The 18,617-nt window shown below is 45.0% G+C and overlaps 1 protein-coding gene across 7 annotated transcripts in view; it reads right to left on the reverse strand.

Moving 5' to 3' along the window:
* The window catches only part of CDKL5 (cyclin dependent kinase like 5), a 161,354-nt gene that overhangs the window by 121,636 nt on the left and 21,101 nt on the right, over nucleotides 1-18,617 (reverse strand). Inside the window, exons 1-2 of one of the 7 annotated variants that reach the window (XM_075913837.1) lie at nucleotides 3,417-3,575; nucleotides 2,015-2,307 (exon numbers count right to left, since the gene is read on the reverse strand). The exons of the other annotated variants lie outside the window; for them this stretch is intronic. The gene's annotated coding sequence lies outside the window, so the exon portion shown is untranslated. Of the gene's footprint in view, nucleotides 1-2,014; nucleotides 2,308-3,416; nucleotides 3,576-18,617 lie in introns of those variants that run through there. 7 annotated transcript variants of the gene reach the window in all.

Here is an 18,617-nt window from a genome sequence, read left to right on the forward strand (position 1 = left end):
TTAACTTACCAATTTGGGACCAAGAGATACCCCCTTTTATTGATACAGACAGATCGTTAAGTGGAAAAAGTACAAAACATGCATCCTAGAATACTCAAGGAACTGATAGAGGAGGTATTTGAGCCTTTAGTTATCATCTTTGAAAAATCATGGAGGACAGGATAGATTGCAGAAGACTAGAAACAGGCAAATATACTACCAATCTATAAAAGGGAACTAAGAACAATCCAGGAAACTACAGACCAGTCAGTTTAACTTCTGTGCCAGAAAAGATAATGGAGCAAATAATTAAGTAATTCATCTGCAAACATACAGAAGATAATTAGGTGATAGGTAACAGCGAGCATGGATTTGTAGAGAACAAATGTCAAACCAATCTGATCGCTTTCTTTGTTAGGATGACGAGTCTCGTGGCTAAGGGAGAAGCAGTGGACATGGTATACCTAGACTTCAGTAAGGCATCTGATATGGTCTTGTATTGTATTCTTACCAATAAACTAGGCAAATACAACTTAAATGGGGAAATAATAAGGTGGGTGCATAACTGGCTGGATAACTGTTCTCAGAGAGTAGTTATTAACGGTTCACGATCCTGTTGGAAGGGCATAAGAAGTGGGTTCCGCAGGGGTCTGTTTTGGGACCAGTTCTGCTCAATATCTTCATCAACAATTCACATATTGGCATAGAGAATACGCTTATTAAGTTTGCAGATGACGCGAAGCTGGGACACATCGCAACTGCTTTGGAGGATAGGGTAATAATTCAAAATGATCTGGACAAATTGGAGAAATGGTCTTAGGTAAATAGGATGAAGTTTAATAAGGACAAGTGCCAAGTGCTTCACTTAGGAAGGATCAATTGGTCTCACAGTACAGAATGGGAAGCGACTGTCTAGGAAGGAGTAATGCAGAAAGGGATCTAGGGGTCATAGCGGACCACTAGCTAATACGAGTCAATAGTGTGACGCTGTTTCAAAGAAAGCAAACATGATTCTGGGATGCATTAACAGGTGTGTTGTGAACAAGACACAAGTCGTCATTGTTCTGCTCTACTCTGTGCTGATGAGGCCTCAATTAGAATACTGTGTCCAGTTCTGGGCACCGCATTTCAAGAAAGATGTGGAGAAACTGGAGACGGTCCAGAGAAGAGCAACAAAAATGATTAAAAGTCCAGAGAACATGACCTATGAAGGAAGACTGAAAGAATTGGGCTTGTTTAGTTTGGAAAGTAGATGACTAAGAGGGGACATGATAGTAGTTTTCAGGTATCTAAAAAGTGTCATAAGGAGGAGGGAGAAAAATTGTTCTCCTTAGCCTCTGAGAGTAGACCAAGAAGCAATGGGCTTAAACCGCAGCAGGGGATGTTTAGGTTGGACATTAGGAAAAACTTTCTAACTGTCAGGGTGGTTAAACACTGGAATAAGTTGCCTAGGGAGGTTGTGTAATCTACATCTCTGGAGATATTTACGAGCAGGTTAGACAGACATCTATTAGAGATGGTCTAGACAGTGTTGGGTCCTGCCATGAAGGCAGGGGACTGGACTTGATGACCTCTCAAGGTCCCTTCCAGTTCTAGTGTTCTATGAAAACTTATAACATATTACAAAAAGGACACAAAGCAAGAGGCATAGTACCACACACACTGCCTACAGGGGTAGGACTTTTTTTTTTTTGAGTGGGAGGAGGATAGGAGAGTAAAGTAGTGAATTTCTTTTGTTTGGAATTTGGAGGAACGCGGTCCCTTCACATTTATCAGACAGACATATCAGAGATCAATATAATTCAAGTACTGCATCCAGGCAGGATTACCAACATCTCTCTATTCCCAGCAACTGGGAGTTAGAGATAAATTGCTCAGAAGATGTGTGTATACCTTACTGATGAAATCCCTTTATTTTAAAATATAAAGTATCACTAACGGACCTTTGGCTTATAGGTGCCTATATGCTAAAACATGCCTTAATTTCTGTAAGATCCTTTAGAAAAATCAGGGTACAATGAGAGTGATACCATACCTGACTGAATGGATCCTGCCAGTCCATCTGCAGGTATAGGTCTTCTGAAAACATCAGAATTCTGGTCTTGTATTTTCCTAGGCATATGTCTAGTTAAATGGGACACTCTGGAGCCAGCTTTTTCACAAACTGGATATATATTAGCTCATCCTTGGAAGAAATATTTTTTTCCTTCTCCCCAGTAAGTACATATTTCTTGATGAAAAGTCAGCATCGTGCTCTGCATCCACAAAACAGTCTTGTTTCTGTTCTTCAGCACAACTCCCCTTCCCTCCAGCAAGCACTGCAGTATGCTGCAACAAAGAGATGTTTTGACAACAGCCATGCAGAGCCCAAATGTAGGAAGGCCTAAGGGGACACCAAGAACAGAACCAGAAAACATCCTCCTCCTTCACATTGCTATATCAGTTTGCAACCTACAGTTGTTGAACTCTGCAGTGCAACCAGATATCCAAATAAGAGAGGGTTAGGTTCTGGTTAACTGGCAGGGACTAGAGCAACTTCCCGCCTGCCACAGGCAGGGAGCTACTCCAGGACCACGGGGCACACCACAGGCAAGTGCTGCTCTGATCAGCCCTCTCCCACCCACCTCTCCTTTAAATTGATTAAGATAACCAATTAAACAGGATTTTACATCCATAGCAAGCACATCCCGGTGCTCTACACCAGTGTTTCTTAAATTGTGTTCCACGGCACACTGCAGTAGGAAGTGTGCCACGGAGAACAACAAAGTTCAAAATGGCCACCCTTAAAAGGGCAGGTGACCTTTTTTTGCTCAATAACTTCCCCCCTGACCCTCCCTCCCCCTTTTTCCCCCCCTCAACCAAAAAAAAAAATCCTTGGCATTCCTCATAAAAAAATTGTTTGGTGTTCCTCGGTCTTAAAATGTTTAAGAAACATTGCTCTACACTGACCGCCCCGCTGAACTGAGTGCAGTTTGAGGTCACTGGACCAATATTCAAAATCTGACATGGAACTTGCCCTATCTCCTTGAGAAACTGCCTCATCCTCTATAGCCATGAGGGAGCTACATTTAGGGAACTACAGACCTATCAGCTAATAGGGCTTATGTATACAACGAAACCTTCACTGGTCCTGGACTAGATAACGCAACTCACACCCTAAAGAGATATAAATACTGTAAGACAGAGCCTTACTACTTTTAAAACTATGAAATTCTCCTCCCGCTGCCCACATACATTCTTCATGCATACTTCTCTACCTGTGAGCAAAGTCGCTCTCTTTTTAGTTATTTTTCTAAGAGACAGTTTTGTTATCTCTGTTAATAAATATTAGGGAAGCATCCAAATACTCTGGTGATGGCAACCACATGAACTGCACAGACAGACAAATGAGATAAGCTATCTAGTCACACAACATCACAACTAATAATGGCCCTTACCCATTGTATTCTCTTTCTAGTAATACTTTCTCTGCTGCATTAACTCAGGTAACAGCACCCAGTGCTGAGTACCTGTGGTAGCCTAGCTCAGATGTTAGCAGCCACACTGCAAAGCCATGCTAGAGTTACAGCACCAGTGAGGACACAGTACTTGCCCGGGTGTATCACTAGGACTTCTGCAGTAATGTAAGTAGGGTCTTTGTTCGACAGTAATCTGAACACTATATGATTCTTTCCCAATGACTTATGGGAGAATGTGTCCTTTTGGCAAGGGGGGGGGGGAAGAGGGGCGGAAGATTGTTGGAAGGCAGTAGACAATTATTTGAATTTAGCATCCTAATTTGAACATGGGAAGGTTATCCCAGAAACTCCTACCGGTCAATGTTCTTTGTTGCTGGATCAAGCAAGTAGGGGTGGGGGAGGGGCAAGAGGAGGAAGGGATTGTGAGATCACTCTCTCATCTATTCATAGTGATCTCAAGAGCTAGAAATTCATCAAAGTTGTGTTTATTCCTCCTCTTCCCTCTCTCCCTCAAAAAAATTACATAATTTTGTAAGGAGGATACCCAGTTTCTCCAGAACATATCCAAAGAGAATAAGGACATCTCCCTTTTCTCCAATGAGCTAAGGAATAAGTCCTCACAACACTCCCTTGCATCATCTTCACACTAGCCTGTCTTATCCCACAAGTATTTTTTATAATCACAGTATGATGAGCCAGACTGAATCATCCCAATCCTGCAAGACAAAAGATAGGTGGAGAATTCCAAAAACTAGCATTGCGAAAATACATCATGCCCTTCCAAAGTTCCTTTCATTAGAGAAGCAAAATACTCAAAGATTAGTTGCATATATTTTACAGATAAAATATTGACGCAAAGATAAACTGACTTGACCAAGATCTAGGGTTGCCAACATTCTAATTACACAAAACCAAACACTCTTGCCCCACTCCACACTTTCTTCAAGGCCCCACCCCTCCAACTTCTTCCATCTCCCTATCTGTCACTTGATCTCCCCAACCCTCACTCACTTTCAGCAGGTTGGGGCAGGTGTGCAAGAGGAAATGCAGGCTCCAGCTAGGGATGCTCTGGGATAGGGCCAGGGATGAGGGGTTTGGGATGCAGTAGGGGGCTCAGGGCTGAGGTTGGGATGGGGAGTGTGAAGGCTTTGGGAGAGAGTTTGGGTGTGGGAGTGAATCCAGGCTGGGGTACGAGGTTGGGAGTGTGGCCCTTACAGATCCCAGAAACAAATGCCAGGAACCTGCAGCCCCTAGGTCTATGGTGGAAGCTAGGAAGGGCTCCACGTATTGCCCCTCCCCCCCATTGGTCTCAGTTCCCAATCAGTTGGAGCTGTAGGGGGAGGACCTCCAGGAACGAGGGCAGTGTGCAGAACCTCCCAGGCCACACCCCTGCATCTAAAGGTAACAGGGACTTGTTGGCCACTTCCAGGAGCCACAAGGAGCCAGGGCAGAAGGAAAGTAAAGTTACTCACCTTGGTGCAGTAACTGTCGTTCTTCGAGATGGTGTCCCCGCGGGTATTCCACTGTGGGTGCTGGGCTTGCCCCGGCGCCGCAGAATGGAGCCTTGTTGGAAGCAGTATTTGGCCGGGCCGCACATGCGCTGCTGTGCTTGCAGCGTTCGTGCTCTTTTCCTGCGCACTGTCTGGCCAACCGCCAGTTCCTCGAGACCACCTCACAGTCTATAAGACACAAAGAAAAGCGGACTCCGAAGCAGGGAGGAGGGTAGGTAGTGGAGCACCCGCGGGGACACCATCTCAAAGAATGACAGTTACTGCACCAAGGGGAGTAACTTCGCTTTCTTCTTCGAGGATGTCCCTGCGGGTGCTCCACTGTGGGTGACTGCGTAGCAGTAGCTGCCAGAACAGAAGGCCCTAGTTATCTGCTGTGGAGAGCACCGCAGTTGCCACCGCATCGTCCAAGCGAGTGCCCAGTGATAAAGAATAGTGTCTAGCAAAAGTGTTGTGGGAGGACCAAGTGGCCATCCTGCAAATGTCTTTAAGGGAAACCCCTTTAAGAAAGGCCATCGACGCAGCCGTGGCTCTGGTGGAATGGGCACGTGGGTGGGATGGGAGGGGTATACGTTTTGTGGCATAGGCTTTTGTTATTCAGGAGGTTATAAGGTTGGAGATCCTTTGGGAGGATATCGGTTGTCCTTTTGACCTAGGTGCCAGAAAGACTAACAAAGGGTCAGGGCGTCTGAAGGGTATGGTTCAGTCGATATAGAAAATTAGGACCCTCTGAGCATCTAGGGAATGGAGAGCTACTTCTCGTGGTGAGGCATGGGGTTTTGGGTAGAACACTGGAAGAATTATTGGCTCGTTGACGTGAAAATGGGATGCAATCTTTGGAATGAACTTCGGGTGTAGTCTTAATATTACCCCATCCTTTCGGAATATCATGTATGGTGGTGTGGCCATCAAGGAAAAGAGAGCTCTCCTACTCTGCGTGCTGATGTTATTGCAAGTAGAAAAAGCATCTTTATGGTTAGAAGTGTAAGGATACGGTGGCCAACGGTTCAAATGGTGGCCTCATTAGGACCTCAAGAACCACATCAAGGGTCCATGATTGTGGGATTGGGTCTCGTGGTGGACTTAAATTAGTGAGGCCCTTGAGGAATCTCTTTGTGGTGGGATGAGCGAAGATGGAAGCTCTGTCCACCAGTGATGTAAAGGCCGAAATTGCCACCAGATGTACTCTGAGAGAAGCTAACGCAAGGCCGGTCTCTTTTAGGTGCATAAGATAGTCCAATACCAGAGGAAGAGGAGCTTCTTCAGGGCAATGATGTTTAGCAGCACACCAGGAGGCGAACCTGCGCCACTTGTGAAGGAAAGTATTCCTTGTTGTTTGACATCTACTATGTATAAGAAAGTGTCTAACCAGTGCCGAACATTGAGATTCAGATGGGTTCAGCCAGTTAGGCACCATGTTGTGAGGTTCAGAGAGTGAATCTCGGGATGTCTCAACCGTCCCCAGGTTCTGAGTGAGGAGGTTGGGGAGGAGCGGGAGGTGGATGGATACGCGTGAGGATAGGCGATGAAAAAAGTGGAGCCAATGTTGGTGCAGCCAATGCAGCGCTATGAGGATGAGTCGCGCCCTGTCCGTCCTCACTTTCTGAAGGAGTCTCAGAATTATCGGAATTGGGGGAAAAGGCATAGAGGAGGGGTCCATGCCAACTGATGAGAAAGGCGCCTCCCAGGGAGGCTGGGCCGAGACCCACTCTGGAGCAGTACTTGTGACACTTTGCGTTGCTGAAGGTCGCGAACAGGTCTATCCGAGGGGTACCCCAATGTTGGAAAATTGTGTGCAGGACCCCGTCATGCAGCTCTCACTCGTGCTTCACGTCGAAGTGCCTGCTGAGGAAGTCTGTGTTCACGTTCATGGTGCCAGGTAAGTAAGATGCCGTACGTGTTATTCCGTGGCAAATGCACCAATTCCAGAAGCAGATGGCTTCCGTGCACAGGGAAAGGGAGCAAGCTCCACCCTGACTGTTCACATAGTACATGGCTGTGACATTGTCCGTAAGTATTCTCACTGTGGTGTTCTGGGTATGTGCACAGAAACATTTGCAGGCATTGAAAATCACATGTAGCTCTAAGAGGTTTATGTGCAGACGCTTCTCCAATGGTGACCATTTGCCCGGTGCTGAAAAGGGACCCATGTGGGCTCCCCATCCTAGTAAGGAAGCATCTGTTGTAATGTGGTGGTATGGCTGCTGTTGGCGAAAAGGTACCCCAGAAAATAGATTTTGCCGGTTGGTCCACTATAAGAGCGACCATGTAATGGAAAGGGGAGGCGTTACTGGCCTGTGGAGGTCGTGTCTGGTGTGGTTGTAAACCAGTGTCAGCCAGTATTGGAGGGCACGGAAGTGCAGTCTGGCGTATCGGACCACGTATGTTGTGGCAGCCATATGGCCCATCAGTCTTAGGTTATGAGTGGAATGGTCGGACTGCCAGTGATGGTTTGAATGAAGTCCTGAATGGACTGAAAACAATGTAAGGGCAGGAAGGCCCTGCCTGCAACTGAGTCCAAGCGAGCCCCTATAAATTCCAAGTCCTGAGTTGGGCGCAAAATGGACTTTTGGTTGTTGGAGGAGCCCGAGGGTGTGGAAGGTCCGTCTGGTGAGATGGATCATGTGAAGAACTTAGGAGGCAGAATAAGCCTTGAGGAGGCAGTCGTTTAAGTATGGAAAGATGATTATTCCTTGCCGTCGGAGGAAGGCCGCGACTACCGCCAGGATCTTTGAGAATACCCTGGGGGCAGAGGGCAACCCGAAGGGTAGGACTTTGTATTGCTAGTGGTCCTTCCTGACAACAAAGTGTAGGAATCTCCTGAGAGAGGGGTGGATAGCAACGTGGAAATAGGCGTCTTAGAGGTCGAGGGCGGTAAACCAGTTGTGATGTTCCAGTGCAGGAATGATGGCAGACAACGTGATATTTTGAATCTTTGTTTGCGCAGGAATTTGTTCAAACAGCAGAGGTCTAGTATGGGTCGCCAACCTCCAGATCTCTTCTGGGTGAGGAAATAATGGGAGTAGAAGCCCCTGTTTCTGAATTCATCCGGGACAGTCTCTATAGCCCCCCAGAAGGAGTAGGCGGTCAACTTCTGTTCGCAAGAGGACCTCGTGAGAGGGGTCCCTGAAAAGGGATGGGGGAAGGGAAGGGTTTGGGGAGGGAATGGAAGTGAAGGGGATCGTGTAGACCATTTGAATAAATTTCCAGCACCCATCTGTCTGTGGTGATTGATGCCCATTGGTGGAAAAAGGGCCTCAACCGGTGGTGGAAGAAATGGGTAGACGGACATGTGATGTTGCCTGTGACTGTCTGCACGCCCCCGACCAAGGCATCGAACTTGCACTTGTTATTGGGGCCCATTTGGCCACGGCCATTCCTGTTGCGACGTCACTGGGGTTTCTGGCGTGAGCATTGATTATCAAAGCTCCTCTGTTGATGTTGTTGCTGCCATTGATGTCTGACGTATGAATAGTCATACCTGCGCAGGTATGACGTGTATCGGCGTCTCCTGAAGTGAGGCGTGTACATCCCCAAGGTCCTCAACATTGTGCATAAGTCCTTTGAGGAGTGTAGGACGGTGTCAGTATTTTCAGCGAAAAGCTTGTCCTTGTCAAAGGGCAAGTCCTCAACCTTGCTCTGTAACTCTTTAGGGACACCAGCTGCTTGCAAGTAAGAGGCTCTCCGCATAACGATCGCAGTGGCAGTAGAATGAGCAGTGGTGTCAGCGATGTCCATGGCCATTTGAAGGGATGTTCTTGCTGACGTGTAGCTCTCCTGGATGCCAATTTCAATATAGACTTTTTTGAGTCAGGTAAGTGATCTATAAGTGGAGGCAAACGTGAGAAGGTGTCGAAGGTGTGATTGGAGAGGTGCCCCATGTAATTAGTGATTCTGAGTAATAGGGTTGCAGATGTGTAGACTTTCCTGCCCAAAAGATCCAGTCTCTTTATCGGAGGCTTGGTGTTTGAATTGCAAGGTCTTAGCCCTCTGTTAAGCCACAACCACGAGGGAGTTAGGTTGAGGATTGGCGAAAAGCAATTCCCTTCGGGAGGACGAAATATTTTCTATATCGGCCCTCTTGTTAGTTGGCAGCACCGATGCCGGGGCGTGCCATATTTCGTCAGCAATCTCTAAAATACCCTCGTCCAAAGGAATGGCGAGGCACGATCTGTACTGAGGCTGAAGATCTCTAAAAAGTTTGTGCTGCTTGTCCTTGAGTTCCTGCAGCGGTATCTCCTAAATGATGGCTACTCACTTGAACAGCTCTTGGAACTGACGAAAGTCATCAGGCAGAGAGACCTCGCCAGGGATGACTGCTTTGTCTGGTGGAGGAGTCTGTTGGGAAGATCTCAATCAGCTGTTCGGAGAAAGGCGCATGGTCAGGTTCCGATGGAAGTTGACAAGGTGAGGTCACATGTTCCGGAGGAGTGGAGGGGGCAGGAGCCGGGGAGGGTCTGAAAGAGGCATAGTCATAGGCAGAGTGTGAGCAGTAAGAATACCTGCTGCGGGAGTCAAGGGTGTAATAGTCATCACAAGCATATAGCCTGTCCAGCGGTGAGCGTCTCTCTGGATAGTAACGGTGTGAGCAATGCCCATGATGACGTGGAGAATATGGTGAGCGAGAACGGCCGTATGACGCTCTGGAGGAGGCAGGAGAAATAGATGATTGGCGGTAATGAGGTCTTTGATAGTGAGGCTGCCAGGAATGGTGATGGTAGTCTGGCAAGAGAGAGTGGAGACCTGTAGCGGCTACCATAATAAAATGGAGAGCACAGTGCCAGAGAAGTGGGTGATAGTGCCAAGGAGAAGGCAAGGGAGTGAGACCGGCTCCGGCGCAGAGGAGTCAAGGGGGCTGGGCTGCCCACTCCTGATCTGGGAGCACGAGCTGTAGCTCTGGCTGGTGCCATGCTCCCCGGTGCCGATGACTCAGGCACTGTAACGGCTGGTGCCAAGATGGGGTGCTGCACTCACGCTGGCACCGCTTACTCCGGCATTGTGGAAATGGCGCCACTGCCAGCGCCGTTGTGGTCGGCTCTGAGGAAGCTCTCATTGGCACCAACCACCATGCTGCCAATGCCACCCTTGGGTGCCACGGTTTGCGCCGGCTGTTCCGGCTGCCTGGGCTTTAGTGAAGCTGCAGGTTTGGGACGCAGCTTAGTGGTGCAAGAGGTCCCCGGGTCTATCTCCCCAGCTCACTCTGCCCTGGATGGCAGCAGGCAGGGTTCCTGTGGGGGAGAGCCTGTGTCTTTTTGATGAGGCCCCACTGGGAGATGAAGCCCGGTGGGGGGCTGTTCCTCTGTGGCAGATGACTGACGCTGCGGCTAGAGGGCTTTATCGAAGAGGAGCATTCTCAGGCGCCTCTCCCTATCTTTCCGAGACCTAAACATGAGCTTAGTGCAGTAGGAGCACTTTTGGGGAACGTGGGACTCCAAGACATTTAATGCAGTCCACATGGCCATCGGTGGCTGGCACTGCCTCCCGGCAAGTGCCTCATTTCTTAAAGCCCGGGGATGATGGCATGCCGGCGTGTCAATAGGGAGCGAGTCTCTATGAATTCTTTTAGTTCTTGTCTTGTCTCTCTCAATCTTTCCGTTTCTCTTTCTCTCACTTTATTTTCTCTATTTATTTTTTTAGTTCAACGAACAACTATGTACAGAGGAGAACGGGAGAGTCACTGACGGGATCATAGGGAGGTAACAGGTAAGCAGTTCTTAATAATGTAAATTTTTGTTGTTATTTCCTTTTAAAAGGGGGAACGAACAAACAAAGGAGGAAGGGAAACCAGGTTAGGGCAATTTACAACCTGGAGGTTGAGGTGAAGAGCGCAGTTCCTATCCATCTACAGCCTGAGGCGGTCTAGAGAAACTGGCGTTTGGCCAGATTGCACACAGGAAAAGAGCACGAACGCCGCAAACACAGTGGAGCATGCGCGGCCCAGCCAAATACTGCTTCCAAGAAGCCTCCATTCTGCGGTGCTGGGGCAAGCCCAGCACCCACAGCGAAGCACTCACGGGTACATCCTCGAAGAAGAAGCCTTTCTTCTGCCCCAAGTCCTCACTATGCCATCAAATAGAGTTTTAATTGTCTAGTCAGCAGTGATGAGTGAAGCTGCCAGGAATGCCCGGACAAAAAGGAACCCTGTCAAAAATGGGAAACCTGGCAACCCTACCAAGATTACATAGCAAATAAGTGGCAGAAAAATAACTCATGTTGCTATACAGCTTATTATCTGCAGCATTATCTCAAAACTAACCCAGAATTACACAACAATACAGGGGAGGAGGCTATTTGGAAACACCATAGTCAAGTTTCTAAAAATAAGACCATCAAAACCTTGGTTTCTGCCATCCACATGCAGGGAAGAAAAGAATCCTTTACTTTTTAAAGCGAAGCTATATCTTCATTTTGGTTATTACAACATTTTGAAGTAGTAAGCAAATCATAAGAACGGCCATACTAGGTGAGACCAAAGGTCCATCCAGTACAGTATCCTGTCTGCCGACAGTGGCCAATGCCAGGTGCTCCAGAAGGAGTGAACCGAACAGGTAATGATCAAGCCATCTCTCTCCTGCCATCCATCTCCACCCTCTGACAAACAGAGGCTAGGGACACCATTCCTTACCTATTCTGCTCCAAACTAATAACATTCATTTTTAAATTAAAGTTAATAAGATCAAGAGAGAGCTTTCTAAGAAATATGTCTGAAGGGGAACATCAATAGCCTAGAAGATGGTTGTGCAAAGTGGATATGATCATTATTAACCTTAACTAACTGGAATTTAATTAGGAATTAGCAAAATCTTGATAAAACATCTTTTCTAAGAGAAATAATATTTTGCAGGACATATGGTTTTTATTTTTAATGAGATGAGTCATACGATAATGTAAGTTACTGGAGATTTTATATTTTGCTCAGAAATACCAAATGGTATTTTTTCTAGTAGGGCAGTACTGATATTTTTATTAGTTCTTAAACTATTAATATATGTATAATTATATCTTGTGGAAAAAATTATAAGTACTTTCAAATCACTAGCACAAAATATGTGGAAAGCACTATTTTAGCTTCAGAACCTACCCCATTTTCACTGGCCATTCTCTATGTTAGGCATCAAATCACCACCAACCTTCTTGATGAAATCCGAAACAAAGAAATCATTAAGCACTTCTTCCATTTCCACAGTTTCTATTATTGTTTTTCCTCTCTTCGTTGAATAAGACTTCCTTTTACTTGTAATGTATTGTTTAATGTTTTCTTGTAACTCTTTATGGCCTTTCCTACACATGCAAGTTTTGTCATCCAAAAACCCTTTCTGGTGACAATACCTAGAAAGCGTTCATGTTGTGATGCAATAAAAGTCACGACATATCCCCATTTTTTGGCAACAAAAAACTTCCACCTCCACATGAGACTTTTGTCCCCCAGTCATGTAATGTGTACTACAGTAGATTTTTTTGTCAAGTTTATTGGCCTCCAGCATGTTTCCCACAATGCCCAATTAGCCATTCTGGCAAGTACTTTGAACTCTGTTGCTCTGCAGACAAGCAAAGAGGTAAACATATGCACACCTCCCACATGCAAACCCAGAGAACTTTAAAAATCTATTTCCTGGTGTTTAGGTCATAGTTTATTGGTGGTCCTGGTTCACTGTGTAATAGTCCTCACGGAGTCTTCTTAGTGAGTGAGGGTGGGCATCACTCAAAATGCTCTCCTGCTTGGAGCAATGCAGAGCCTTTGGGTTTTATCAGTGTGATGAGGGGACGGGGGGGTGGGGGGAAAGAGAGAAAATCAGTGCAAACTGCTGCGAGGGATCCGAAGGAACTCGAATGTGTGTGACCACATTTCCAAAGCCAAGTACAAGAAGGGGTATGAGCAATATACCCTACAATGCAGAGCCAAGATAAAGGAACTCTGGCAGACGTACCAGAAGGCGAAGGGCCTTTTGGAAAGGAGGACAAATTACAAAGGAGAAATATAAGCAAACAATACAGGTATGCAGGGGCAAGATTAGAAAGGCAAAGGCACAAAATGAGCTCAAACTAGCTACAGACAAAGGGAAACAAGAAGACTTTCTATAAATATATTAGAAGCAAGAGGAAGACCAAGGACAGTGTACGTCCATTGCTCAGTGAGGGAGAAACAGGAACAGGAAACTTGGAAATGGCAAAGGTGCTTAATGACTTCATTTCGGTCTTCACCGAGAAGTGTGATGATGAAGGAATGCCTAACATAGTAAATGCTAGTGGGAATGGAGTAGGGTTAGAAGATACAATTTTAAAAAAAACAAGTTAAAAATCACCTAGAAAAGCTAGATGTCTGCAAGTCACCATGGCCTGATAAAATGCATCCTAGAATAATCAAGGAGCTGATAGAGGAGGTCTCTCAGCCTTTAGCTATCATCTTTGAAAAAATCATAGAAGACGGGAGAGATTCCAGAAGATTGGAACAGGGCAAATATAGCGCAGCAAGGGAGGTTTAGGTTGGACATTAGGAAAAACTTCCTGTCAGGGTGATTAAACACTGGAATATGGTGCCTAGGGAGGTTGTGGAATCTACATCTCTGGAGATATTTAAGAGCAAGTTAAATAGACATCTATCAGGGATGGTCTAAATGGTACTGGGTCCTGTCATAAGGGCAGGCGACTAGACTCGATGACCTCGAGAAGTCCCTTTCAGTTCTAGTGTTCTATGATTCTATGCACCCAAAACATGCCAGTTTGGACTGGATGCAATCCTAGGTGGGGATCCCACAACCACAACCAAGGTTAGTGTGGCTACTTCTCATAGTAATTTCCATAGTACAGAATCATCAGTAACTCTTGTCCCAGAGACAGAAGTTATTGATAAAGAGATGAAAACAGATGAAGAGCATAGGGTCAATCTGGTGGCAACCAGTGTAACAGACAGCGAGGAATTGTTCTCAAGTCCCGATGTTTGTGAGGACTCAACAACTGGAAGTGGAGCATAAAAGAAGGGAAGAGACGGAGGGTAAGCTAGTCTGAAGGTGGGGTAGGTAGTGTGGTTGGGGAGGGGCGTCATGTGGGAGGCTAAGGCACACTAGTGCAGCCAGGGAGGGGGAGGCAGAGGACATGTGGAGTGTTTCACAGTTCCAGTGCAGCCGAGGGAAACTGAGTCCAGGCACTGTCTCTCACTGTTCCACCAACGGTCAAACCTGTCACTCTTATTCCCACACAAATTACGTAAGTAACAACATACGGCCACCACTATGGGAATATGATCCTCCAAAAGGTCCAGCCTACCATAGACACACCTCCCTCTCCCTTTCAGTCTGCCAAAGACACATTCAACAACCATTTGGCAACATCTTAGCCTTTTGTTGAACCACTTCTTAATGCTATCCAGGTGCCCCAGGTAAGGGTTCATGAGCCAGGGCTATAAGGGGTAAGCCCCATTACCTAGGATCACTAGGGACATTCCTATATCCCCCACTCTACATTTCTGATCTTGAAAAAAATCCCATGGCGCAGCTTTCTGTACAAGCCACTGTTCCTGAAGATGTGTGCATAATGCAACCTTTCCAGACCACCCCACATTTATATCTGTGAAATGCCCACAGTGATCCACAAGTTTCTGAAACACCATGGAGAAGTATACCTTAGCACTGATGTTCTCTGAGGCAAGGTGAGGTAGCATGACAATGGGAATAAGTGTCATCGATTGCCCCACCACAGTTTGGAAAGCCCATGTGCCATCCATATTTCCCAGAGTCACAGTGCTATGCAGCAAACTGTGATTGCCCTGAACACTTGCATAAGTACAGCACCGATGATAGACTTCCCTCTCCAAATTTGTAACTGACCGGTAGCAATTGGAAGTTGCCAGCTTCCACAAAAGCTTCTCTTCTGAGAGAACTGCTCTTATTCAGATGTCCTTGCCCCATATTTCATGAGCCAATTAATTACACAGTTCCAGGGAGGTTGCTTCACACATCCAAAATTTATATAGTCACTAGTCTTCATCCCACACCTGCATGACAATGCAATCCTACCATTCAATGCTGGTGTCCCTAGCTCAAAAGCATTAGTCGGTGTCATTCTGATCCAAATCACTGTCAAATATCAAATCCATAAGTAGCTGTGCTGCAAGTTGTGATGTCCTAAGCTCATTGATCACAACATGGGAGAAAAATCAAGGATCCCACAATTTCGTCACAGCATATGCTAGAGTTTGCAGCAAGGACTGTCATTCAAGTGGCACGAAGGCATAATAACTAGGACAGAAGCCCAGGAAGTGCTGGGAAGCAAAGAAGTGGCTGACGAGACATTCTCATGTTTCCAAAATACACCGCACTACACTGTGTTCCCACAGTGCTTAGTGGTTTAGGGCGATATCAGGCACTGAGGGATGAACCCACATAGCTTTGTTCTATCTTTCAACAGAGTTCTAGCAATGTGGCCATGAAATATCAACAACGAGATTCAGAAAAGCCAGATTGACCGGTTTTCACTTTTGGCAACTTTTGTATGTCGACAACACTTTTGTCGCCAAACCTTCCCAGTATAGATGGAGCCTATGTGATAGTCTGAGCTTGTTTTGTGCATTGTCCTTCTGCTCGTGTTATTTGTTTACATTCATCCTTTGCAAATTTGACCTAGTTTCCACTTTTTGTGTGACTCATTTTTTGATTTTTAGATAACTGAAGATCTCCTGGTTAAGCCAAGGTGGTTTCTTGCAGTAGTTCCTATCTTGTGGCAATTACAGGGCCACAGTAGGAGACTATTCAAATCAGGGAAGCTTGGAAGGAGCCTTTTGATAAGGATTCCCAGTAATGTGTCTTTATGTGATGCATTTAGCCAGGCAATGTTTACTTGCTACCTTGAATTATACTTGTAGCATAAGCTTCCTAAGTGTTAACTGTAAGGAGCAACTATTTCTCCAATAGCCACTGTGTCTGATTGTTAGCACTGAATGACCATTCGTATGTATGTCACAAAAACTCATTTTATTACAAAGACTCAAGTTAAACAACAGAGTAAAACAAACTTTTGGTCAAACACAGGACATGACAAAAATTACCCTTCAGATGGGTGTAACTCCAGCTTTTGTTGAGAAACTAGTTCTTAGGCATGGAGTGCTGTGAGAAATGGAGAACACATGAGGAATGTGGTCAGGCAATTTGGGCTGGGCCCTAAGCTATATCCAGTTGAAGAAGCCTTATAGAATAATTATCATCAGAACTGTGTTTTATCAACACTATTATTTGGATCAGAATGCTGGTGGATGACAGAGTACGACCTCAATAAATTGTCAATTTTTCACTCCAGAAGTCTTCCGAGGATCCTCTGTATCTTTTGGCCAAAAATAATTTCAAATCAGGACCAGCTTGCACATGTAAACAAGATGACATGGCTACCATCATTATGAAAAGATGCTGGAGATGGATTTGGCACGTGCTGAGGAAAGATGGAAGCTCCATCACAGACTCCTGTTCCCCAAATCCCTGAAGGAAAGCGGAAACAAGGACGACGCAAGACAACATGGCACTGGACCACTGAAGTAGAAATGAAGAGCATGAATTACACTTGGGGCACTATTGAGAGGCCGGCCAGAGACAGACAGAAGTGGAGGACCTTTGTTGCTGCTCTATACACCAGTGGGCATGAAGGATGACGATGACGATAGCATTACCAAAAAAATGTGTATTCTAACACAAAGGACAATGAACACAGAAATAAAGGTTTATATGTGCACATACACTCGTACATAGGCAAAGATGCAACTAAAACCTAGGGATGTGAATGGGTAACTGGTTATTCAGTAAGCAACACCCTTACCAGGAGCAGCCCCAGCCCACCACCAGCAAATGGCTTCTCCAGTTCCATAGGAGGGCCTGGATTAAAAGCTGGCCTGTAAGTAGGGGGTGGCAGCAGCCCCATACAAAGGAAAGAGGATAGTGGTAGCAGGATCCTTAACTGGATTAACCAGGGTTTTACATCCCTATTAAAAACTTTTTTTTTTTTTAATTTAGAGACCCCTCAATCTGAGACTAAGCTATAGCTTATTTAGTTTGTGCATAAATCCAGCACTGCCTGCTTCTAGTCCTACACTTTGTTATATTAAATTTTGTAATGCTTCTGTTTTCACCATATTCTTGTTAGAGTCTACTGAGGGGAACTACTAGATCAGTTTATAAAATATAAATGTAATTCAGTACTTCCTGCATTTATAAGGGATAACTATTCTATTATGCTTCCAAGGCTCTGTGCACGTAGGTTGAGTAACTTTCTCAAAGGAAAATAAAATACCTGCATTTGCCAGTATCTTCAACAGTCTGGGAAGAACAGGTAAATAGATTTTTGTCCCTGGAGTGCTAAACTTTCATGAGAGGTTTGCAAGTCTGCTTTACTTTATTTTGCCTTGAGTTAGTTAAATGTTGTGTCAGTGCTCTTGAAAAGCCTGTTTAAATGTTGTGTCAGTGCTCTTGAAAAGCCTGTTTATCATTACTTGGCTGTCTTTTTTTTTTTAAATACCATTCTGAAACTTTGTACATAGAATGTCAGCTGGTGACAGAATGTTTTCTTATATGCTTCCAAGAAAAAGGATAGAATTATTAATTTACTTTAAGCAGGTGTGACTCTTCAGATCTTTTCTATGATTAAACAACCAAACCTGGATGCAGGAAAGGTGGACCCGCACTTGTTTCAATGTTTTAGGAGCTTCACTTTTGGATGGCATATCAAAAATTAACATTTTCTGCTAACTGCTTGAGACTGAGTGAATTAATACTATTATTAATATTACTAATAGTATTAATCATCCTATGGGCTCTGATAAACTTCAGTAAGTATTTCTGTACTAAATGGGATATTTGTCTATTTTAATAACTATTAATTTGTTCAGATAACATGGTCTCTAATTTGTAGGAGAAAAGAGTTAAGGAGGCTTTTTAACGCAATTTATTCAATATAATTATATGTTTAACTAGTGCCTCTTTGGAAAACTTAGTTTCAGACTAATTTTACAAATCTCTTAAAATCCTTTTGGCATATAAATAAAAAATACAGTTAACATTCAGAACATGATCAAAATAGTACTGAATAAAAATGTGTGTTTGTGCACACATGCTTGCTTGCATTGCCTTTTTTCTGCCCAGTACTGTGTGCACTGCAAGGTTCCCATTCAGATTAGGGAGTATGCTTTGTAATAAAATAGTCCCAAGCCCCACATCAAAACTTCTCTAATAGCAGGCAACAGAAAAACATGTTCCCATGTTCTGTGATCCACCAGTGGGACTCAGTTCTGGAATACAGATTTTAATTGAGCTTCCCTTTAAGACCCTAGAGAGCATCTACAAAGAAAATTAAGATAAGACTGTATTACCTTACCCTGGGCCCCCACTGTACTTCTGTTGAGCTGGACTGCATTATTATAGCATATGACCTGTATAAAAGACCTTGTCTGAAGTTGATCAGGTGCCCTTCTTCCAGAGAACATATACTTCCCTGGCACTGAGATGTGAGACCTCCACCTCTGTCTGAGGTGTGTACAGTGGCAAACAATTCATTCCCTTGGAATGATACAGTATACAGTTTTATCAGCTGGACCTTATTGCATTACAAAATGCCTCCTTTTGAACCAGATTTTTCTATGTAGCACCATGAGGTACTCTTAGATTTTTTTCCAATAATGTACTGACTAACCATTTGT

The sequence above is a fragment of the Pelodiscus sinensis genome, chromosome 1, assembly GCF_049634645.1.
Source record: "Pelodiscus sinensis isolate JC-2024 chromosome 1, ASM4963464v1, whole genome shotgun sequence".
Taxonomy (NCBI): Eukaryota; Metazoa; Chordata; order Testudines; family Trionychidae; genus Pelodiscus; species Pelodiscus sinensis.